General features: G+C 33.8%; 1 protein-coding gene and 1 long non-coding RNA gene across 8 annotated transcripts in view; both read right to left on the reverse strand.

Annotated features, from left to right (window-relative positions):
- BEND5 (BEN domain containing 5) overlaps positions 1-22644 on the reverse strand; it is a 921457-nt gene that overhangs the window by 810960 nt on the left and 87853 nt on the right. The window lies entirely within an intron of this gene.
- On the reverse strand, positions 9044-15870 carry LOC118170842. Its single transcript, XR_004752893.1, has 3 exons — positions 15692-15870; positions 15538-15615; positions 9044-9173 (listed from the first exon to the last, which is right to left on the reverse strand). It is a non-coding gene; the product is annotated as an uncharacterized LOC118170842 (long non-coding RNA).

Consider the following 22644-nt stretch of genomic DNA (forward strand, 5'->3'; position numbering starts at 1 on the left):
AAAATCAAGTGCAATTTTATGTGATGCATCATATGAATTAGTTACTAATTATGAAAATGTTCAGTTTCAGAAGTGATATTGCCTGTACTATTTCATCCTTTGCTATGCAGTTTTGAGAAGCAATTTACGTATTTTCTTTATATTAGGCTGTTAGCAGTAATCGATGTTAATATACTAAATTACATACAGCAATTTAAGAAATAATCAGTTTTAAATTGTACTGTTTTGTTATGCTCATGATGTTCTATAGTACCATGTCTTTAGCAGGTATACCTTTGCCTGCAATGTTTTTGATATAGAACTTAAAATGGTATGACACGTTCATTTACATGTTGCAAATCTGTTTTTGCAAGTCCAATAAGTATTCTTATCTGTCAGACAAGCTGATTTACTGCAGTGCTTCAAGAATATAAGACTAAAAATTTCTGATGGTGTTAGCATCAGTAAAGTTAAGGATGTTGCCTCAAAAGGATGCAGTTTATCTAAAGATTCAATTTTGTTACATAATAGATAAAAAAAAAAAAAACCACTTATTATATATTGTTCATCAGACAGATATATTTTATTTATTCAGTCATTACTCTTCTTTAATAGTTTTCAACTAAATTTTGAAATATTGTTAGAAATCACCGGTAGAAAATTTTCAGATTAGAATTTTTGTCTTTCCACAGTGATGTAGATATTATCATCTTTATTCCAGAAAAAAAAAAATGGCAAAGTAATTTTCCAAAAGCACCTAAGCTCATAAGCAATTTATGTGCTTCTGAAAATGGGAGTTGGGCATCTATGTTGTTAAGCAATTTTGAAAGTTTTTTTCCACGATTTTACCCACCTGCCTCAACTGAGTAAAGATCATAAATAATTCCAAACATTTGCCTCCTCAGAGCATTGTAAATTGCTGCACCTAAGACTCAACATAACAGCAGGAGTGCACAAGATCTACCTCATACAAAGTAGAGTTACATGTACCCCTTTTCTTCTCCAGAAATTTCAAACACAGTGCAAGAAACTTAAACAGCAGATTCTCACAGGTGCTCCCTATTTATATCATCTTTCCAGTTTGCGATTTGCAGAACGGCTGAGCAGTCTCAGCTGCAACTGAAGAAAAATGGGAGCTATACATCAAACAAACAAAGCATTGTATACCAGTGAGTCCTCAAAGAAATCAAGCCTCAGATGTTTCAAACTGGGCATATACAATATGCCTGACATTTATCTATGCTTGAGAACAGAAATAGTCTCCCCTCAACAAACACGCATTAAGGCGTCAATTTATTTCACATTGTAAGACACTCCAATCTTACAGCAATGAATGCTTCAGAAAAGCCCATGAGGAAGTTAATTATTCTGCCTTCAGCATAGCATTTATATACTGTATAGTAGGCAGCATATACTGTAGCCTGGGACACAGTTAACATGATAAAACCAAATATTGGATCACTATTCATTAAATTATTATCTTGTACTTGAAAACAATGTGACATTATGTATTTAGAGATTGTACAACCATTCATGCTCACAAGGCATGGGAAATCAACAGCACAGCAACTACTCCAGCACCACAGTAGTCCATAATCAGTCCTCATGCGTTTGAGAGGTGCAGTTCCTATCAAGCATTTGTTGTATCTCAGCTTTGCATATATTTTCCTTTTATCTGTTATGAGCTTTTACAATCCTGAAGTAACTCAGCATTAACAAGACAGAAAATTCTCATAACTACACAAATTCCTATCATCAAGCCCTCACGGTCTCAAAAACTCCACTAGCTACCCAATGGACTATAAAAGCAGAACACCATTTTGTAATCCTAAAACTAATCCTCTGTCTTCCTCACCCTCCAATTCATATCACCCGGTTGTCAATCCCTACTATTTCAGTCTCATGAAGATGTTCAAATGCACATTTCTCAAAAACAACTGATTAGCCATTTTGTCCCCGGTTGAACAAAACCATATCCCATTACACCTTTAAATAAAAATTGCAGGCAGACTAACTTTCAAATGTGAGACACCATAACTTTATTAATTTTCTTTTCTTAGAAAGTTTGGTGGATTTTAAAATACAAAAAGACAGTGATATTTTGAAACTTAGTGTATTTCACCACAAGTCAAAGTCAAAGAAGCAAAAAGTTTCCTCTTTTGCACTCTGTCTTTATGTCAAAAATAAAGTTTTAAAATTGTTCTCTGCTCTTTTACAAAGAGAAGAGTAACTTTTGACCTCCATAAGCAGTTTTCTGGTGGCTTTCAGTGTATAGGCCCATAGTGAAAAATGGTGGTAAACACAGCATTCTAGAGTTCCACGTTTATTGTCTTTCCATGATGTCCATATCTAATTGCTTAAATTACTACTGAAGAGATAATCATTCTAACTGCCAGCCAAGTAAACACAACCTGGTGTCTGAATGACAAGCTGGGCTCTTCCTGGCTCATGCATGCAAAATAAAACAAATGGGGAAAAATAATAATAATAATCAGTTGAACTTACTAACATGCACCATGCAGAAATACAGCCTAGCCCATACCTGTGGAAACTGTACTGCTTGGCCTGTCTGAATTTAAATACAGGCTCAGCTGCCACTGTGACCACACAGGTGCAAACCAAAAATCAGCACAGAACTTCTTGTTCTGTGCCTCTATATCTGATGAATGAAACAACTACCTTTTGACAACAATTTTATCTTGTTCTCTGTTTCAGTGCCTAAACTAACTTTAGAGGGAAATTATGGTACTTCACTATGTGGTAACCAATAATAATTGTCTGCTTCTTTACAGCAAGTGCTACACCACATTTCATGGCCTGGTAATATTCTGTGTATCAAACAAATTGACATAAGCACATAAGCAATCTATACATACTATTTATATATGGAAACATTAGAACATTACCATATAAAATTTCACAAGAGAACAGATTTATTAACTACATTGAAATGTTTGGGGCAGTTTGGTGATAAAGTTTATAGACACAGTTGAGACACTCTTGTTCCTAGCCTTCAGACTGAGATGCCAAGTAATTGATTTAAATAATCTTAGTACCTTCATAAGTTAAATGAGGCAATGGAACCTACTGGTTTGAGCACAAGACCCAGAACTTTTTATCATTTCTAATAGACTATGCAGTGGATTTTTCCACATGATCACCATCAGTTCATGTAGATTTTATGAACTAAAAGTACTAAAAGTCTTGCCTATCATGCACTTTCATTACTTTTACAACACAGAAGGTAAATAAAAGCACCATTTTCACCAGACTGTTTTACTTTCTGAATTAATTGTTTTTATCCTATCACACGATAATCTTTGAGGATTTAGGGTTGTCTTTGGAAAGACCTGCTGATTTCCTGCAGCCTGCTCTGAGGAAAGACCTGCAGCCTGCTCTGAGGAACCTGCTTTGGCAGGGGGGTTGGACCCGATGATCTTTCGAGGTCCCTTCCAACCCCTACAATTCTGTGATTCTGTGATTCCTAATTCCCCCTCATTTTAATGAGGCAATGACCAGAGTCTCCCTGAAATCTGTGCCAAAATATTTGTAAGAATATAAGAAACCAGTTAAATTTTAAGTAATAATTAAATTTAAAAAATCATTAATGTCTACTAGAGTTTCATTAATTATGTACATATTACTTAAACTGATGAAATAACCAAGCCAGATTCCTGCAACCCATACAAGCAAAGCAAATATCCTTCTTTTCTTTTCTGTGGTGCAAAAAAAGACATCAGAACAAACATATTGATGCTACGAAAAAATAAATAAATAAATAAATAAATAAATATTGTCCCTTTCACCTTTTGTTTAAGGAGATATGAATAAAATGGGATTTACTATAAGCCTTGAAAATTATGCAAAATGGACAAAACAATTTATTGTTTACTATTGTGCCACAAGTATGGATATACAGAAAATCTACATACAGACTCAGTACATTTAAAGCTCTTTGAATCACAACAAAGGCTATTAATCTCAGTAAACACACAGAGAATAGACCAAGTATTTTAACATAGTCAAAATGCTGAAGGTCTCTGAATGTTTGCTAACAAAATCCAGTATGAATTTTTGAATTTTACATTTGCTGTCTCATCTCTGTGGGAACCTAATGATAAATCACTGTTTTGAAAGTTACTCAGTATGGACATTTCATAAAAATAATTTCTGTAACTGTTTATTATTGGAAATGCAGCAGTACATGAGCCTTAATGGAATCTATATTATCATCTGATCAAATAATTGATTGTCATTGCTGATCTTATCAAATTTTTGTTCATGTTAATAACATTTCCATGAAGAAGTAACATGTTAGGAAGAGAATGTGCATGACAGAACCCCTGCTTTGAAGAGCAGGGGAAGAATATATTTGATATTTACCAACTTCAGAACATTACTTCAGAACATTCATGCAAATTCTGTATGTGAGTGAATTGAAATAAAATCTTTAAAATAGTTTAAAATTTCAAACATAAAATTAAGCAAAGCTTTCTTAAAATGCATTGTCATTGTCATTTTCAAGTTTATAAGCATTAACACTCTCCCACACTACCACAAATAACAGTAGAGAAAGGAGAGGTTTTCAATCAATGTTCCTAATTAAGAACAGTTCTTTCTATTCTGGGGCAGCTTTTACAAAGGGACAATGATCCATTTTATTTGACTAAGGTATTTGTTAGTTGGGCGATGTGATATTTAATACATTCATTTTTGATGCAGCAAATAGTTTTTGTATTCATAGAATCACAGAATCACAGAATAGTTGAGGTTGGAGAGAACTCTGGAGGTTGTCTAGTCCAACCCCCTTGCTCAGGCAGTGTGAGCTAAAGCAGGTTTTGCAGGACCATGATGAGTCAAGTTTTGTATATATGACCGTGTGAAGAGAATATCAGTCTTTTCTGTGTTACTACCTTAAATTCACTCTTCTTGATGCCTTAAAGTCTCTGGAAGGTGCATGATATTAGAGTAATTCAATATTTTAACCACAGGTCATTTATCTAAACTTTAGAAACCTACTTATGGTAGTTAATATTCTTTAATTTAATATTAATGCTGAAACTTATTAGTGCAATAAACCCATTAACAAAACACTGTAGCTAATGAAGCAAAATCGAGAAAAGAATTTGCAATTATTGTTCTGCATATGAACTGGTGCATATGAATAACCTAACTGGTATAAATATTGACACAGATACTCAGCATTCTATTCAATAAGACAAAATTCACCACACCTATACATTAATCCCTAATAAATGCTGAAATACAGAAGTTCAGTATTTGATTCTAGGTATGTGTCAAATGCTGCTGGAAAATAAATAAATAAATAAATAAATAAATAAATAAATAAAAATCATGTTTCTGTTTTGAAGCACATGAACCTGGCTTCAGGTTATTATCCTACAAATTAGAGGGGAAGAAATGAAACACAAGCTCGCCCATGTCAGAAAAGTAGATTTATGACTACAGATTGTACTTAATACTAAATAATTCTCCCACATTTTTTCTCCATCTCACTGGCACCGCCTACAATTTAATTGGTAAAAATAAATTTTCTATATTAATGCTAAAAAAAGTCTTGCTGTAGTATCATTGTAGACATGACGGTCTAATGAAGGCTACATTTGTAGACCATTTCTCTCATAAGTAATTGTAACTTATTTTTATATGCTTTGTTATGGACATGTACCAAATAAATATTGTTCAGATACTAGTTTTTTTTTTGATACTAGTTTTTTTGCTACTCTTCCCTTAGATGAATATCTTATTTGAATAGGTCCTCTGTAAGCATTCAAAGTAATAAATATTATTTAGTGGAAAATTTTGAGATGTACAAGAACAGAAGCAGTCTATAAAGAAATACTCTGGTTGTCTAGTACAAATGCACATACATTCTTGGAGATAAAAACATAGTTTTATGCACAAAAAGTTTGACTGAAAAGAGGCTTCTCTGTCAGGAATCATCAGACCTTTTTCCTCAATAATTATCTTTAATAAAACATATTCCTTTATGAGTAAAAGATTTTACTAACACCATATCGATTATCAATCAAAAGAAATGAAAGAGGCATGTATTCAAAAAAAACTGTAGGTACACTCTTATCTAAACAAGCACAGCTGGTTTTAAGAGGAACTTTAATCACACTTTGTTTTCCTTCTATTTCTCAAATGTTATATTTCTAGAACCTGACCTACATTAATGTATTTTCAGACAATCACACAAGAAAACTATTAGTGATAGATTGGCCTAGAAAGTGGCTTAGGAAGCTAAGGAAGAGCAGAACTCAAACAGGAACTGTCAAAGCATAATGACGCTGTTGTGGCAGGAAAGAAATCTTCCATGGCCTTTCATAAGTCATAATTTCTATTTTGTCTGTGCTCATCAACCTCATTGAATTTGTGAGCTATACTGTGGAAGGTGTTCTAAATAACCACCCTGACTCAATGGGCTAGGACATGCGAATGAGCAGTGTGGAACTGATTTTCTGTTCAGGGAATATCTATTTTTAGAAATAAATCTATGTAGAATTGTTGGAAAAGAAAATGATATATTGCACCTGTAATGCTGGAGAAGATACTTGTAAAAGGATTCACATGCAATCCTACTCATCTCCTGCAACGATTCACATGCAATCCTACTCATCTCCTGCAACGTAATGAAGAATCAGAGTACCAATAACAAATGATCAAGGAAGAAAAATAGGTATCTTCTGAAGTTGTTTTTACCTACATACAGACTACAAAACAGGCACGAACATCTTAATTCTTCATCATACATAAATCAAATTAAAATATAGCCAACACTTCACAACCTATATAGAACTTAAACGATTTATGTAATGAACAGTTCTTTTGGGGGGCTGAAGAATAAATTGGAAGCAATTCAGAGCACTGCTACAGGGCTGCAGTCCTTTCTTTCATGTCTCCTGTCATGAAAACCATAGTTACGTGGTTCTTGATACCACTGATTCCCCAGTTTAAGTGGTTTAAATTTATATCAGTACTTTTTAATGGCTTTAACACACTCTCCAGAATACTTGCAAATCCTTACTCTGGGTAATTGCTAAACACAAAGCATCACTTTGATTTTTTATTTATGTACTCTGTAGTTTATAAACAATACATATCCAATCTATGGCATTATTCAGCATTAAATATTAAAACTGCTTTACAAAGAAAGTCAATAGCATTTTCCCCATTCTATAGGTGTGGAAAATGAGGCAAACAGACTCTCCTAGCCAGTCCATATGATCTCCTGAGTCACAGTTCAGTGTTCTATCTAACATAATCACAGCTTTTAGCAATTAATACAAAGGTGATTATCATTTTATTATTTTTCAGTTTTTATTTAGCTACTCTCTCATAAATGTCTTTTTTATATTCACAGTATTATATATGTGGGCCTCCTTTAGATAAAAGTTGCCTGCTTCAGTGACGAATTAACATATGGAGACAATGCAAATGCATGCCTAAATAAATACATTTCTGTAAAAGAGATATATTTCTGTGTAATTCTCACACTGTCGTTGTTATGTGATAAAGATAATAAAAACAAACAACATGTAGCCATAATAAATTTGATGATACAGTAATAAATTTTACACATACAATGAGAGAAACAAATTTGTAATACTTTTTTAACAAAAGCACAAATATTTGTTATAAGGACAGAGTTAATACTGCCATTACAGGTGGAATATATTTCTCTATAACATCATGCAGAAGTATCAGTTGCTTTTAGAACCATGCCTTTTGCATCCTTACACAAAGCTCTTTCAGAACAAAAATAAGAACTGTTATTTAGAAAAAATGTGCAGAAAGCTAACTCCTGAACAGGGATAAAAAATCAAGTGTATCTGTATTTTTAGGAAGCCCAGATTAAAGATAAGACTCATGAGAACAGGTGTGTGCAGACCTCATCATTGCACGCCACTGGTGCAAAAGAACTCTGCTTCCAAAATCCAACTTTGGAATAATGCAAATAATTTAGAGTGGGTTCATTTTATTTTATTGTTAACAACCAGAACCAAATTTCTTCAGTTTTACCTACCTACTGTTCACAAACAGAAAAATAAATTTTCCCTGCGGCTACTACCCATCTTTCACAAGAAAGTTGTAGATACAAAGCAGCACCAATTATTTTACTTTTTGTAAATCTAACAACAACAACAACACTGGCTTCACTCTGGCTCCACTAGTGGTGCAATTTTTTTCTTACGGTCAGAACCAGAACCTGCAGAGAAATTACCCAAGTTCTAGATACCACAAGTCACCCTGAGTCTAATACAGTTACTGCACAGAAAGACTGTCCTAATATTTAAGAATCAGCCAACCATTTTCTCAAGCCCAATGCAACTTTGAACAATGCTCAAAATCTGTTGTTATTGTTCAGAAAGTAAGACATTATGCTTCAACCTGTTTTGGAATTGCTTGTCCAGAAAAGTATGAACTGTTAATGCTTACCACTTCTAGTGCCTGTTTAAAAAGAAAATTCTGCACCCTTTCACAAACTCAAAGGTGTCCTGATGCAAGAGAAGGATCCAGGTTTGGAAGCCCTTCTGTGACGACCTTAGGCCACTGTGCTTCAGAGAGGCTTCCTTCTGACATTCCTCTCTTTTACTTGCGAGTGCTGGAACAATACTGGAACTGAAACAGTGCTGTAGTGCACACACCAGACCTCTCACAGATGTGTAAACTAACATATGCATGGCTGGTATAGCAATTAGTATGTAGTGACAACCACTAAGGGGCTCTGTGGTTTTTTCAATGGTGATTTTGTTCTTTCCACCAATAACTCTTCAGTAAACCAAGCAATGCATTAGGCAAAATAATAATAAACAAATAATAAAAATAAATAATAAAAATAAATAATAAAAATAAATAAATAGATAAGTAGATAAATGGATAAATAAATAAGATCATCCCACATTATTCAGAAGTTAAAAACACAGCAGCCCCTTTACACCCTACAAACTACGTGATTCAAGAATCTACCACTTACTAAACTTGTAAAACACATTATTTAGACAACCAGTACAAAATGAGGCAATAAAGGCCATTGTATCATCTCTTTGAAGACTGCTAATAAAATGTTCATATATGAAGTGGAAGATGCCATGAATACTGAAGGGAACCATTTCAGGTCAAGAGCACTCAGCTACATGTGCCAGATGCAACAAATTCCAATTCTGCACCTAAAAAGAAAACCACGTCAACATCAAATAGAATTCAGTGCTTTCACATCATTATCAGCTTCACTACAGATGCAAACAAGGTGCATGCTATAGCCTTTTTGTCAATGTTTGTTTTTTTTTTTTTGCATAAACTAATGTTCCAAGTCTCTGTATAGTGTGCTTTAATGCAAGTGTTCATTTAAAATATTTTACACTTAAATATATGCTGAGCATCTCCTAACTTCTCATCTCTCAGTCAAGGCAGCTTTCCCTCAGGTTCTGGCTTTTACCCTGGATTTAGCACAGTCCAGCTGAACATCTGCCTGAGGCATCCGCCTGAGGCTTCTACTAACCTGGCAAACAGTCTCTTTTGTTCATTAAGAGTAACATCACTAGAATCTTTCAGTATCTTCAATATTTTAAATTTAAACAATGTAATCTATTTTAGAATATTCTTCCTTTAGTTTGTCAAATGCAAATGTGGAAGGAAAGTGAACTGTGAATCCCGTTTTAATTTGGTTATTGTCATTTCTGTTGCATCAATAAAATAAATATGATAAATTGCTGATTGACGTGCATCTTGAAAATAAATGAATGAATACAATATATATATTTAATGTTTATTTACATTATTTTCTTTATTGGTAATAAAAAATAAATTACTTTCACTGTGGTCAGATGGAGTTTGAATAAGGTAAACGGAATTTTTAAAAAACTTTTGAATAATATTCAGATTAAATATAATATTAGCAATTATTTTCTCTAATTTTTACTGTATTTCAAGTCCTTCCTTTTTTGTCGACTATTAAACTGTCAGGGGAAAAAATCTTTTAACAGTATTATTTCAATTAGATTAATATTTCCTGAGTTTATAATTAATTTGATAGAAATGTCATTATAGTAAAAAGTCAATATTCCTTCTGTTCCTTGCTGGCAAACTTTCTCTACAATGTAGAAATTTATAACAGTGCCAGAATTCATCAATTTGCCTAAATATGGACATACACATGTCAAATATTTGTTTCTTTTAACTAATTTCTATAGCACCTATTACCATGGTATCTAGATGAATCTTCTATTATTTATGCTTAGAAACATAATATAAACGATTTAAGTAGATACTTAATAGGAATGTCCATCATCTCTGCCAATATTGCTACAGCTCCTTGTAATCTAAATATTTTTTGTTGCAATTGCACTCTATCTTAGAATGAAAGGAAACTTATGATTTCATATTTTGAAGTCTAGGAGGCCAGATTATCATAAACATGTCAGTACAAAAGTATACATACAGAAAGCATATTTATCATATGAAAAATTTACAAGTGTTGTGATGATTAGTAGCAATTTTCACATAAAGAACTGCATTTTAGTTGTTCCAAGTTTAAAGCCATCTTTGTCCTCCAGTCTGTGCATAACACCTGAGAGAATTCTGTAACTTTAATGCCAGAAATAATGTACCTGAAAAATGTCTTTAAATATGGAGCTTGACACTGGAAAGTTCTTAGGCATTTCAGACCTTTGCAAATAGTGATTTTAAATAGTAAACTCCATTATTATAATGAAATAACGTAATAAGTGTTATGCATTTTGCTGAGTTATTCCCTTATGGGACTATTCTAAATTTCATCTCATACTAATAGTTACCGTTATTTATGCTTTAGAAATAAGTCTAAACTTAATCTCTACTTAGCAAATACTTCTGTTGTTCTGTTGTTTTCAAAGAAGCTGGTGTCAACACAATGTCTTCCCAGCACATATGTTTAACAGCTTATCTATAAAGGTAAGCAAAAATTTTAATATATACCAGAAAAAAATGAAGAATTATCTTTGTCCTCTAACATGTAGGTCATGTACCCCATTCCAACAATTATCTACATAAAAATTGCATTGTTTTTACCATATTTTTTCTGTTTCTGATTTTTAAATGTTGAGTACTGCAGCTCCTATTTAGTCTCATTGTCTTTTTATTTTCTAACACAAGCATCTGCTGATGGCCGTAAAAGATTGTTATAGATGACCTTTTTCTGACCTCGTACTACAATCATTATGTTTTTAAGTACAACTACTCTCAGAAAACTATTCTAAATTCTATTGATCTCATGATCATATCTTCAATCTCAAATGTAATTGGATAATTTTAACTTCCAGATACTGCACAAAATTAGTATTTTCTTTTACTCCATTAGCTTTTAATAGTTGCCTTCACTGTCTCAAAATTCTCTTCCTTCAAGACTTTTAGCTTTTAGATTTTTACAGTGCATTATCATATACCTTTCCCTACCTTAGACACTATTTGATCGTATCTTACCCAGGGGAGCATTTAACCAAGTGATGCACTAACCTTGATGTCAGTGTAACTATTTATACCTTTCAGTGTATGTTTTCTTTTGCTGCATCATGGCCTTAGATCTTTAAGTATACTGTAGCAAATAATTATTTGCCATTTCCTTCTCACATTTGTAGTTTTTCTTTTGACATCTTAAACATAATGTGTTTTGTTTTGTTTTTCTGAATTGAAGTCCAAAAAAATTGTGACCACACTTTAAGTTGCTCAAAAAGTAAATTCACTTTTTATACCACTTTCATAACTCCCAATAGAGACGTCATTTTCAATACTAGAAATTTTCATATCTTATATTGGGCATGGTTTTGTTATCTTATATGATGCATGGTTTTGTTATTGTAGTTTTACATTTCTAAGAATGAAAAAAAATACAGAGGTAATTAGAGACCAAGGACCAAGACCAAAAAAGGCAAGAACCACAAATAATAAAATTTGCAAGGGACCACAGGAGATAATTGTGAGACTGTAAGAGATAATAATAAACAGTGACTGTATCGACTAGAAACTACTCTTCACAGATATTTATCCAGTACACTCAAATAAATGCAATTTCAACTTGACCACACATCTCTGGTTAAATTATGTCTTTAAAGTCTCTAATAAAAGAGACGTCATGCCCTAGACAGTCTGTTCCAATGCCTGATTATCCTTGTAGTTAGAAAAACCCTCTACAATCTAATTTAAATCTTATGTGAGTAAAATCCTATGACATGACGATATGAAGAACAATTGGTTGGTGTCCCTTTAGACAGTTTCCTTCTGAAGCTTCATCAAATGGCCTATATCTTTCTTGAAGTAAACATGAAAGTAAGAGATGTTATTCATCTTAACATCACCAGCCTGAGGTAAATCATAGTACGTATCTCTTGTCTTAAATACAACACTCCTAGTTACACATTTCAGAATACTATGGTTTTTGTTCGTTTGGGGATTTTTTTTTTCCACTCAATTACAATTCAAATTCAGTTTTTATTTCTCTATCACCCCCCTCTTTTCAGATGGTGCAGCTCCCTAACCAGTGATTTTACAGTTTGTACTCAAGACTTGCTTGTCCTTCCTAGATGTTAGACCACACTTTAGTCTTATCTTTACTGAATCACTCCTGCAGTTTTGTCAGTATCACTTAGAATTCTGAGACCTTTTTCCAACAGGCTTGCAAGCTGTTTCATTTTAACCGATTACAAAAAATTAACTGATTACAATTTCATGAAGACCAAAGTGAGGAAAGCACTGAATATTTTGCTTGTTTTGTAATTCATTTTTGAACCTTTACTGTAATACTCAAAGTGACCTTTTGGGCTACAGTAGTATAAACTTGACATTAATTTATTATAGAAGAAAATGGCACGTGTATCAGCTGTAAAAATACCGGTTGTATAAATGCTTATGCAAATATATTTTTATCAAGAATAATCAACTTAGAGATGTTCCATTCTTACCAGAATTCAAATTCCACAGAGCTACAGAATGGGCAATAAGAACCATTTGTCTGGACCTTCCAATCTCCTCCAAAACACTCCCCACATTTTCACATCCTCTGAAGCATGCGCCTTGGGTAGCCTCTTTGAGCATAAATCCTTGATAATACGGAAATGACTCCAGTGGGTTAATTGGAAACTGCCCAGAAGGAAGCTGAGTTGCTGGCAACATAGCACTAAAAGTCAAATCTTTCTGAGCTACAATGTGCTATTTTTTATTAATTATTACAAGTATTAAATAATATTACTATTATAGCCAGGTACACACTGCAATTCTTACACACAGATTAAAGAGAATGACCCTTGGCACAAAGAAGCAGATTAATAAATCAGTTACACACTAACTATGAAGCAAATTTATTTATTGCTACCTGCACTTTTTTAAGACTCAAAGCACAGTTAGAAGATTCTCATACATATTTTTACAATGAAACACACTATAGTCTTGAAGATGCAATGACAGTGAAAGGGCATCTTGCTGAAGAAAACTAATATATAAAGCACTTTAACTATGACAAAGAGGTGAAATATTATTAAATATAATTCATTTATTCACTTATGAATACTGTATGTGCATCTACAAAGGTATGCTTCTTAATGCAATTTAATAGCTTTGAATGTAATTTTCACACTATTTACAGATCTGACCCTTCTCTGCAACATCAGTTTCTCCATAATCAGCACTTTTATGTTTGCTAACTCCCAATAATATTTGTAAAGTAAAGGACACACAGTAAACTTTACATCTGCAAACTTCAGTCTAACCCACACCTTGTGCTATATGGTGCCATCCTGAGAACCATCTTTGCTAAGCATTCTAAACAAAGGAAGTCTCAGTTGTCTGTCTTTCTTTCTATAAATATTATCAACCTAGCAACAATGTGATTAACTATGATTGTTACTAATAAAAGCAGTAGGTGTTTCCTATTTTTCATTTTAGTTTCTAGACAGAAGAAGTGTCTTTTTAATATTGGCAGAGAATGGATTTGCTTCATACTAGAAAGTATTATAGCACTGAATAAAGTCTTTCTGATCAAACCATACCATAATAGCTTTTGTCTTGTGTCACTTTATGTTAGCCAGCATCAGAAGAGAAAATAAGCAGAGGCTTGCTATTGTGCCTCTATTTTAAAAGGGCCTTCCATCTGGTAGGAAGCAGAAGCCATCAGCACTGTAATTAAAATGCAATTACTGTCCCCCGCTGCAATCCCAGGACGACCATTCCATCTGTGTGATATACAGTGGAAAAAACACAATTTTTTGCACTTTTCTAGCTCCATTAAGTTTATTCTCTTTCTATTAATTAATCTAACAGCACTAAGGGGTCGTTCTTGTTTTGCAAGCCATTGTGTCACAAACTGCGCACTCACAAAGACTGAAACCACATGAATTTTTAAAACTCTCCGCTATCCCTGTGACATAAAACCTTAATTACTTCTGACTAAATCTGTAATTAAAATATATCACCGCAGCAGATTTACCTGCGTGTGGGTGTTGGAGTGCATGCTTCTGTGACTGTCACAAATGAATCACTCTGAGACGGTGTTATAAAAAGGGAGATTAGGATGTACGACAGAAAGGATGCAGAATAGGGACTTGAAAATGAAAAACTGGTAGCAATCTAGGAAAAAGTTGCACACTGGTAAAATAAGAAAGAGTCATTCTCTTATTTATTGATTTTTTTAAATAAAAATATTTATAGTATTTATAAAGACATACCAGATGCTTCCAGTTTATTCTGATGTAGTCCTACATTTTAATGTGCCGCCGTAACCTTATAACAATAAAATATGACAATAAGTAAAATACCACATACTACAAAATAAGATCCCATAATATTCTTCATAGCAATCCACCTTGCATTCACAGAGGTAATTTCATAATCTACTCTCATTTCACTCACAACTGTGCAGTCCAAGGCCTTCCATCTACCAATCTATAAAATCTTAAAATCTTTCTGAGAAGTATATGAATTGTGCATATCAAGACAAAAGTATTAGCTAAATTTTAGGTTGAAATCCTAGCCCCGTCACAGCTTGTTAGTACCTTGTCTTTGACTTCTGTGGAGTCAAAGAGTATTTTTCCTTTTTTTTTTTTTTTAAATACATGTTTTTAGACAAAACAGAGAAACAAGACCCTCTGCAAATGACCAGCTGCAAGAGGTGAGCAGACATCTAGTGAACCACAGCATGAGGATATTTGCTGCAAAATGTCATGCAAAATGATATTAAAAAGTCCTGGCAAGTAATAAATTCCCGTTTCTGGTTTTGAGTATCTTGGAACCCACAAAGGTTCACCATGTGCATAAGTGTTTTTACAAACTCAGCATGTGGGCTCAATATGTCTCCAACAGAAGAGAATTTTGGCATTTCATAGATTTTATAAAGGGTAAGGCCAGAAGTATCATAAGATGTTTAAGCTAGCTTCCTGCAGCTCATAGGTCACTAAACATGCCACTCACCAATTACATGTTTTTTCCCAGTGCATATAGAGTCCCATAATAATCACAAGACAGAGAGCCTCAATTTAAGAGTTTGCTCCAGAAGTTAATGATACCTACCAGTCAGAATCTGTGCCTCAATCCAACTTGATTTATCTGGTTTAAGATTCCAGCATTAGTTTCCACCATGCTTCTATGCTTTAATAAAAAAAAGGCTTTTTAATACTCAGTATTTTCTTCCTGTGAATTTACTTGCACACTGTAATCATTTTACCTATCAATCTTCTTTTGATAAGATAAACAGATTGAGCTATTTAAATCTCCCACTATAAAGCTTTTTCTCCAGCTCTTAAAATGTTTGTGTCTTCTTCCTGTACCTCCTGCAGTTTTAAAAAAGTGGAGAACAACACTGTAAAAAGTATTCACCATCCTAAAGGCAAGACAAAGACAATGAGAGTTACTATATTAGGCGGATAGGTGGATATCAAAATAACTTGAGCTTGGAATTCTTACCTGATAAGGAAAAAATGAACCCAGACAGACACTTCCTAAGAGGAAGTGGCTCCAGGGCCCTACAAGTTTCCACAGATACTATGCAGAGCTTTAGCTTCCATGCAGCAAGTTACCAATGATAACCTAATTGGTATTATCTTGTCTTTCTGCAAGAAAAGGCTCCCAGGCCAGCCTGCTACACAGAACCTGCAAGAATTTAGTGGGTTCAGGAGTTGCTGTCTCCCTGGAACCAGATGGTTTGGATGTAGCTTATCTCTGTGTAGGAAAGCAGTTCTCACACACTTCCTATAAATGTTGTCATTCGAACTGGTATTTTTTTAATCCAAAAAAGTGATGATTTGGTGTTACTTAAATAATTTAAAAAAAAAAAAAAAAAAAAGTGATATCACGTTGCCTGGTTTCAAATGCTGAGTATTCCATAAATGAAAGTATATTACTGTATTGAAAGAAAGCAGAAATAAATCTTACAATTAACTACAAGTGATTTAGTGGATAAAGAATCAAATTCAACATTAGGCAAGTAGGAGGCATGATGGCACTTACACATAAAAAAGAGACAAATGTACTTTAAAAAATTACAAATTTTAATAGGAATCACTTTGATATAATTACTTGTAATTTGAACAAAGATCAACAGTATAGATGTGTTGTTTTCTGACTATAATGTGGTTTTATGATTAAAATTATTAAAATAATAGTTCTTGGTAATGATTCTGCATGCTCATTTGAAAGAGTCAGAATATCTGAGTAGGATTCTCCACTCTGGTTTCTCATTACCTAGATCACTTCCTCTCCTGTGTATGCATAACAGACACAAGAGCAAATACGTAATTCTAATGTATTATACTTAGTGGCTCATTCCTGGATCCTATTGGTATAATATATTTAGAAACTAAATGAATGCACACAAAAATACCCAATCTAAGAAAACATAAACATCACATGGTAGGCCTACATAATTTAATTTGATTGTTAAGGGAGTTGAAGAAGACTAGATTCACTGTGCTAGTTATTTTGTGAATACAGTTACAGAACATAATAATTGCACATGCCCAAATGCTGTCTAGTGGTTTAAATTTCACCTCCCAAGGATATCCGATAACACTAGTTGCTGTTTTGCTATTAAAAAATAAAAATAAAAATAAAGTCTGCACTAAATAGGAACAGCTTATGGAATTAAATTGTTTGACAGGAATCTGGATAATAACCACAGATTCATCTTGACGTGCCCTCTCAAAAGCACCTCCTGCCTAACCATATTGTTATCTGGAATGTCTACCCACACTAACAATGAATGTTAAGAACTGCATAGAAAGACAGAAAATTGCATGTGTGTGCACACATATGTGTTTTTACAGCAAGCTATGAGAATACGTTTCAAATATCTTATCTGCTTCATCCATTCGTTGGTCTATGATCTCAGTGCTTTAGTACCCCGAAGCTGCCTGCTGCCTGTGTAAAGGTAAGAAAACAGATATTGCCTGCTGTTGTGAGGAACAGCTATGTACTAAGATCCGTTTTGCTAACCTAGCACATAAAGTAATACTAAATTACCTTTCATATCATACAGTCTATCACTGTTTGACCCTCCAGGCTGTTTTTATTTATAGAATGCAGTTTCTAGTTTACTTTAGTGTTTTCATATTAAATAAATATTCATGAAAGTGCACTCTTCTTGAAATTGGGTCATTTAAGCAGACTATCCTATTAAAAATAGATTTACTTTTTTTACAGGTGTCATCCATTAAGGTAGGGGATAGACAAAATCAGCCAATTGTATCTGTCAAGAAGATGTTAGTCCTTCTGGAAAGTCAGTTTTCTGTCCTTTACATATAGCACTTAATAGCAAAATGACTAACTTCCTTTCTGTAGTATTTATACTTCAGGGGATTTTTATTATTACAAGATTTGTATCTGAGAGTTTGAAGAGATATTTTTGTCCTTCCAAGGTGTTCTAACTCTGACACCATGCATATAAATAAAAGTATGCTCTTATTGGCTAAAATGTGGCAAGACATTTGCAAGATCGGCTTAGGAAAGAGTTTAACTCCTCATTATGTTCACACACAAACAAGTGACAGAAAACAAAACAGAACACTGATGTGGTCTCTCCTAGGGAATACGTGATGAGAAGCTCCACAGACCATTGGATCTACTAGGATTCTGTTTAGCGTGACTCTTGGTCAACAACTCAGCAGACACCAAGGTCAGTTAAGAAGGAGGGGTGGAGATACTGCAGGTGTTGGAGCAGAGGTTCCCCTGCAGGACGTGGAGATGAATGTGGTGAAGCAGGGTCTCCCCCACAGCCCATGGAGGACTATGTTGGAGCAGATATCTATGCTGCAGCCCAGGAAAGACCCCATGCTGCAGCAGGTGGACATGCCATGAAGAAAGCTGCAGCCCCAAGGGAGTGCAAAATGCAGCAGGTTTTCTGGCAGGAACTCTGGCCCTTGGAAGACCTACACTGGAGCAGTCTGTTTCTGATGGACTGTGGACTGTACCCCATGGAAAGGACACGTGCTGGAGCAGTTTTTGAAGAACTGTATTCAGTGGGATTCAGGTTGGAGCAGTTTGTGAAGAACTGTATCCCATGGGAGAGACCTCATGATGGAGCAGGGGAAGAATGTGAGGATGAAGGTGCAGCAGAGAACTGACCACAACCCCCATTCTCCAAATCTCTGGCATTGCTTGGAGCAGAAATGACAGTAGAAGAATCAGGAGTGACGTTAAGCCAGTGAAGAACAGGGCAAAGGGTTGTGTGAAGGTGTTTTCAGTTTTGATTTTATTTCTCAGTTTCCTGCTCAGTTATTAATTGGCAATATCTACTCATGCAAACTCTATAAAGACCACTTAAGCGCATGGGCCAAGATACCTCAAGCACACCGGCTACTCAATGGTGACTGCATTGCCTATCTATTTTTTTTTTCCCCAATATTAATGAGATAGCTCTAACTTCAAAGAAAGAAGCAAATTCATAGCCAAAATCTTATGATGATTAATAGCTCTATGATTAATAATATTGTTATCTCCAAGACACACACCAGTGAGGCTGTTGCTGAAGTGTTAAAAGAGAGAAAATGAGACTGGCCTATCAGAAACTTTAATCCAGTTTCGAAAAAAAAATAATAATAATAAAAAAAAAATTAATTCCTTTTTAAATCTATCGAGTCCAACACCCCTAGTCAAGGGCTAATACAAGCTGATTCAAAGAAATATACATAAAACTCTGGAGAAGGAACCTAACACAAGAAATATGTTTTCTTAATTGCTACTGATACCAGTATATTCTCAAATATGAGAGCTTGCAGTCATGCAAGCTTCATTTCCACTTTACTTACATGACGACAAATTTTGATTTTTTGCATTTCCCTGTGATAAACTTTCTATTTATATATCCACTTTATCTCAGGAAAGTACCTTATCTCAGAAAGGTTTTAGTGAACAACTTCTCAGAATCTTCAGGCCTACCAATTCATATTGATAATGCTTGGTAGCGTATGTAATTGTGCGGGTTTTTTGTTTGTTTGTTTTCCTGAAAGAAGTATTTTTATTTATTTTACTGGAAGGAAACAAAAAAATGAACATGAGTTAATAATAAATATAAGCTCTGGATGTATATTTCAATAGATTCACAATCTTGTCAGCTACACATAAGCGAGCCAGAGTTCAGTATGTTTAGTGTGCATTTATGATGCAGTGGCCAACAGTAGTGGCCTAGTGCAACAACACAACCAAAGCAGCTAGAGAATTTCATAAATCTATAGATTAAGGGCCTGAGGGGATCACTGTGATCATCTAATTTAACCTTTTGTATAATACAGGCATGTACTAATTCTTTTTTGAATTAAAGTGTATATTTTAGGGTGAAAACACCCATCAATTGCCAGTGATGGAGAATGAACCAGACTATTGTCAATCATTCCAACACTAATTAACCTAATGGTTATAAAAAAAATCCTGTCTGAATTCATCTCAGCTTCAATTTCCAGAGATCCTATTTATACTCTTATTTACTGAACTGAAAAGCTCATTATCAAAGCATTGTTTTACTCATTCTTGTGGGTCTTCTCTAGAGCATTTCCAATTTATACAGACCCTTCCTGACTCCACATTCAGTTCTTAATTGACCTTGATTTCACACTGGTTTCTTTCATGGTCTTTCTTCCTGTAACGAAGGCTCCCCTCCTAGATGGGCATGCACACCTGTCCTTTTCATTTTTTATTACTTTCACAATTTTTTGTTATTGTGACCTTTATCAACACCTTATACTTTCTTTTAAATAATTATAATAATGTTGAGCATGATGGGTCTAAGAACTCAAAAATTACCAAGTACTGGAGGAAGCTGTTCTCTGTTGAAGTCATGAAGACGTGAAGAAATATATCTATACATAGATTAAAACAAACAAACAAACAAATAATAGAAAGTCTACATTCAAGGCTTTGAGTAGTACTTCCTATGAGTAACTCACATCTCTATAAAATTTCCTCAGAGAAAAATACCTTGAGATTCAGAGACCAATTCCAAAGAAGATAAGGATATTTTCTTCTTAAAAAATAAAAATCAAACAGAACAGTAATACTTTATTTCACATCTACCAACCTTTATTTGATCATCACCTGTGCGACTACTACAGTACAATATGTAATAAAACCTTCAGCTTTACAGAGATTACATTAATATTATAGTTTCAAACATCCCAAAAGATTTACCAGTCAGATAAAAAGTCTAAACACATTAAATTACTTTCATGATTTTATTTTCTTTTTGCATGAAATTTGGTGAGCTAAAGATACAATTCTGACCCTGGGTTCTCTAGGCAGATTTTGATAAATATATATTGGCCATTGAAAATTATTTTTTATTCACTTAGAACTTGATGAACCAGATACCTTTTCTCACATTGTTTCCATCCTTCTCTGGACTTAGATAAATCAAAACAGGAGACCGACCTTCTTGTAGGAACTGTGGCATTTTCTTTCCTCTGTATCAAATCTTATTTTGGCTGACGCAATACAGAGTTCTCATATCCTTTCCCTTATTTTCTTCTGTCACAATAAAAGGAGATACTATGTTGAGACAAGAAGGATATGGGAAATGCAATTTACATGGACCATAGGAAACCAGAGAATACTCTGGCTCACATTCTAGCCTTATGTTTTCAAAGTCCATGAGGAATTGCTAAAATAAGTGCAGATAATTTTGACAACATTCTCTTCTGTCAAGGATAGGAGATCATGACTAAGGGATTATTTGGACTAACAGGATTATTTGGACTAATTTGGATTAACAGAACTTTAAAATAAATTCCAAAGAGTTAGAAATGGTAGCAGTTACATTTTGTAGCAAACCATACTGAAACAATGTAAGTTGGCATATAAAGATATCATATAAAGGAAAATAGGAGTTTATGTGCAGGAATCTTTTGAAAAAAAAAAAAAAGCAGACACCTTATAGTCTCTACTCGTTTGGGTTTTAACTACTTTAGTCATTTACTTAGAGAACATAACACTGAAAAATTTCAAAGAAACACCATTGTTGGCATGATGGCACATCATCTTATGCTGAAAAAAAAAAAAAAAAAAAAAGAAAGAAAGAAAGAAAAGCCTGCTGACACCTATAGTAAACAATCATTTGTCACTTTGAATAATATATGATCTTATTCTTCCAGAAAGGTGGGTAGAGTTTTAACTTGAATACAGGATAGACTTGCACTCAGACAAAAATAATTTGGATAGGTCCCTTCTTGATCAGATTTCTAATGCTTATTTAGTTCTAATGTGACTAACCTATAATAACTAATAAAGAGCTGATAGTTATTTTTCCCATAAAGCTGCAGAGTACTCAATTTTGACTACCAATTTTAAAACCTGCAGACAAATAATACAATGGCTAAAAGCACTGTAGAAAAATGTTATGGCTGATAGGTGTTAATTTTGATAAGAACTTTCTTTGCAAGAAGCCAGCCGTTATTTAGTGCCTTTTGTGACACTGAAAAGAACTAGGTCATTTTCTAACATTCCCTGTAGATCCTTTCTGTCCTTAAATATCTTCATAAACAAAAGCTACCACTTTTGCTATGCATACTGAGATCTGGAAGTGTACTCATTACAAGCATTATTTTTGACCAAGCACAAGTGGAATGAAACTAACTTGTGATTCGCCATCTGTAAACATTATCTCCCTAGTACAACTTACTCTAAATTATATATATATATAAAATTTTAGTGCATATCTTAGCAATTAGCATGTATACTAGTATGTACCTATAGATGCTAGTTTACAATTGCAGGTATATTTTATAATGTATAACAGTGATACCATATATTTTAAAATTTCTCAGTATCTCTCAGTCCAGATACTGTGATTATATGAAGCTTATCTTATTTCTAATTAACTCTCTTGGGATGTCATCATTTGCATACAGTCCAACCACACAAAACCCATTCATAACAAGAGTAAATATCCTTCAAAATAACCTAATTTTGAAATTAGGATTTAACCTTCAAATTTACTTTCAAGGCAAACTACCTTAAAAAATAAATATTTTGTTCTGCATAACTTTAAAAGTTGCAAACACATGTTAAATCATAGTCATAAAAAAGTCAAAAAAAAAAAAAAAAAAATAGATATCTGCTGAAATATGCTATAATATATACTGATATTTTTATTTTTTCCCGATTGTTTTAAAAGATTCTTATTGACAGAAAACA

This window comes from Oxyura jamaicensis, chromosome 8 (genome assembly GCF_011077185.1).
Source record: "Oxyura jamaicensis isolate SHBP4307 breed ruddy duck chromosome 8, BPBGC_Ojam_1.0, whole genome shotgun sequence".
Lineage (NCBI taxonomy): Eukaryota > Metazoa > Chordata > Aves > Anseriformes > Anatidae > Oxyura > Oxyura jamaicensis.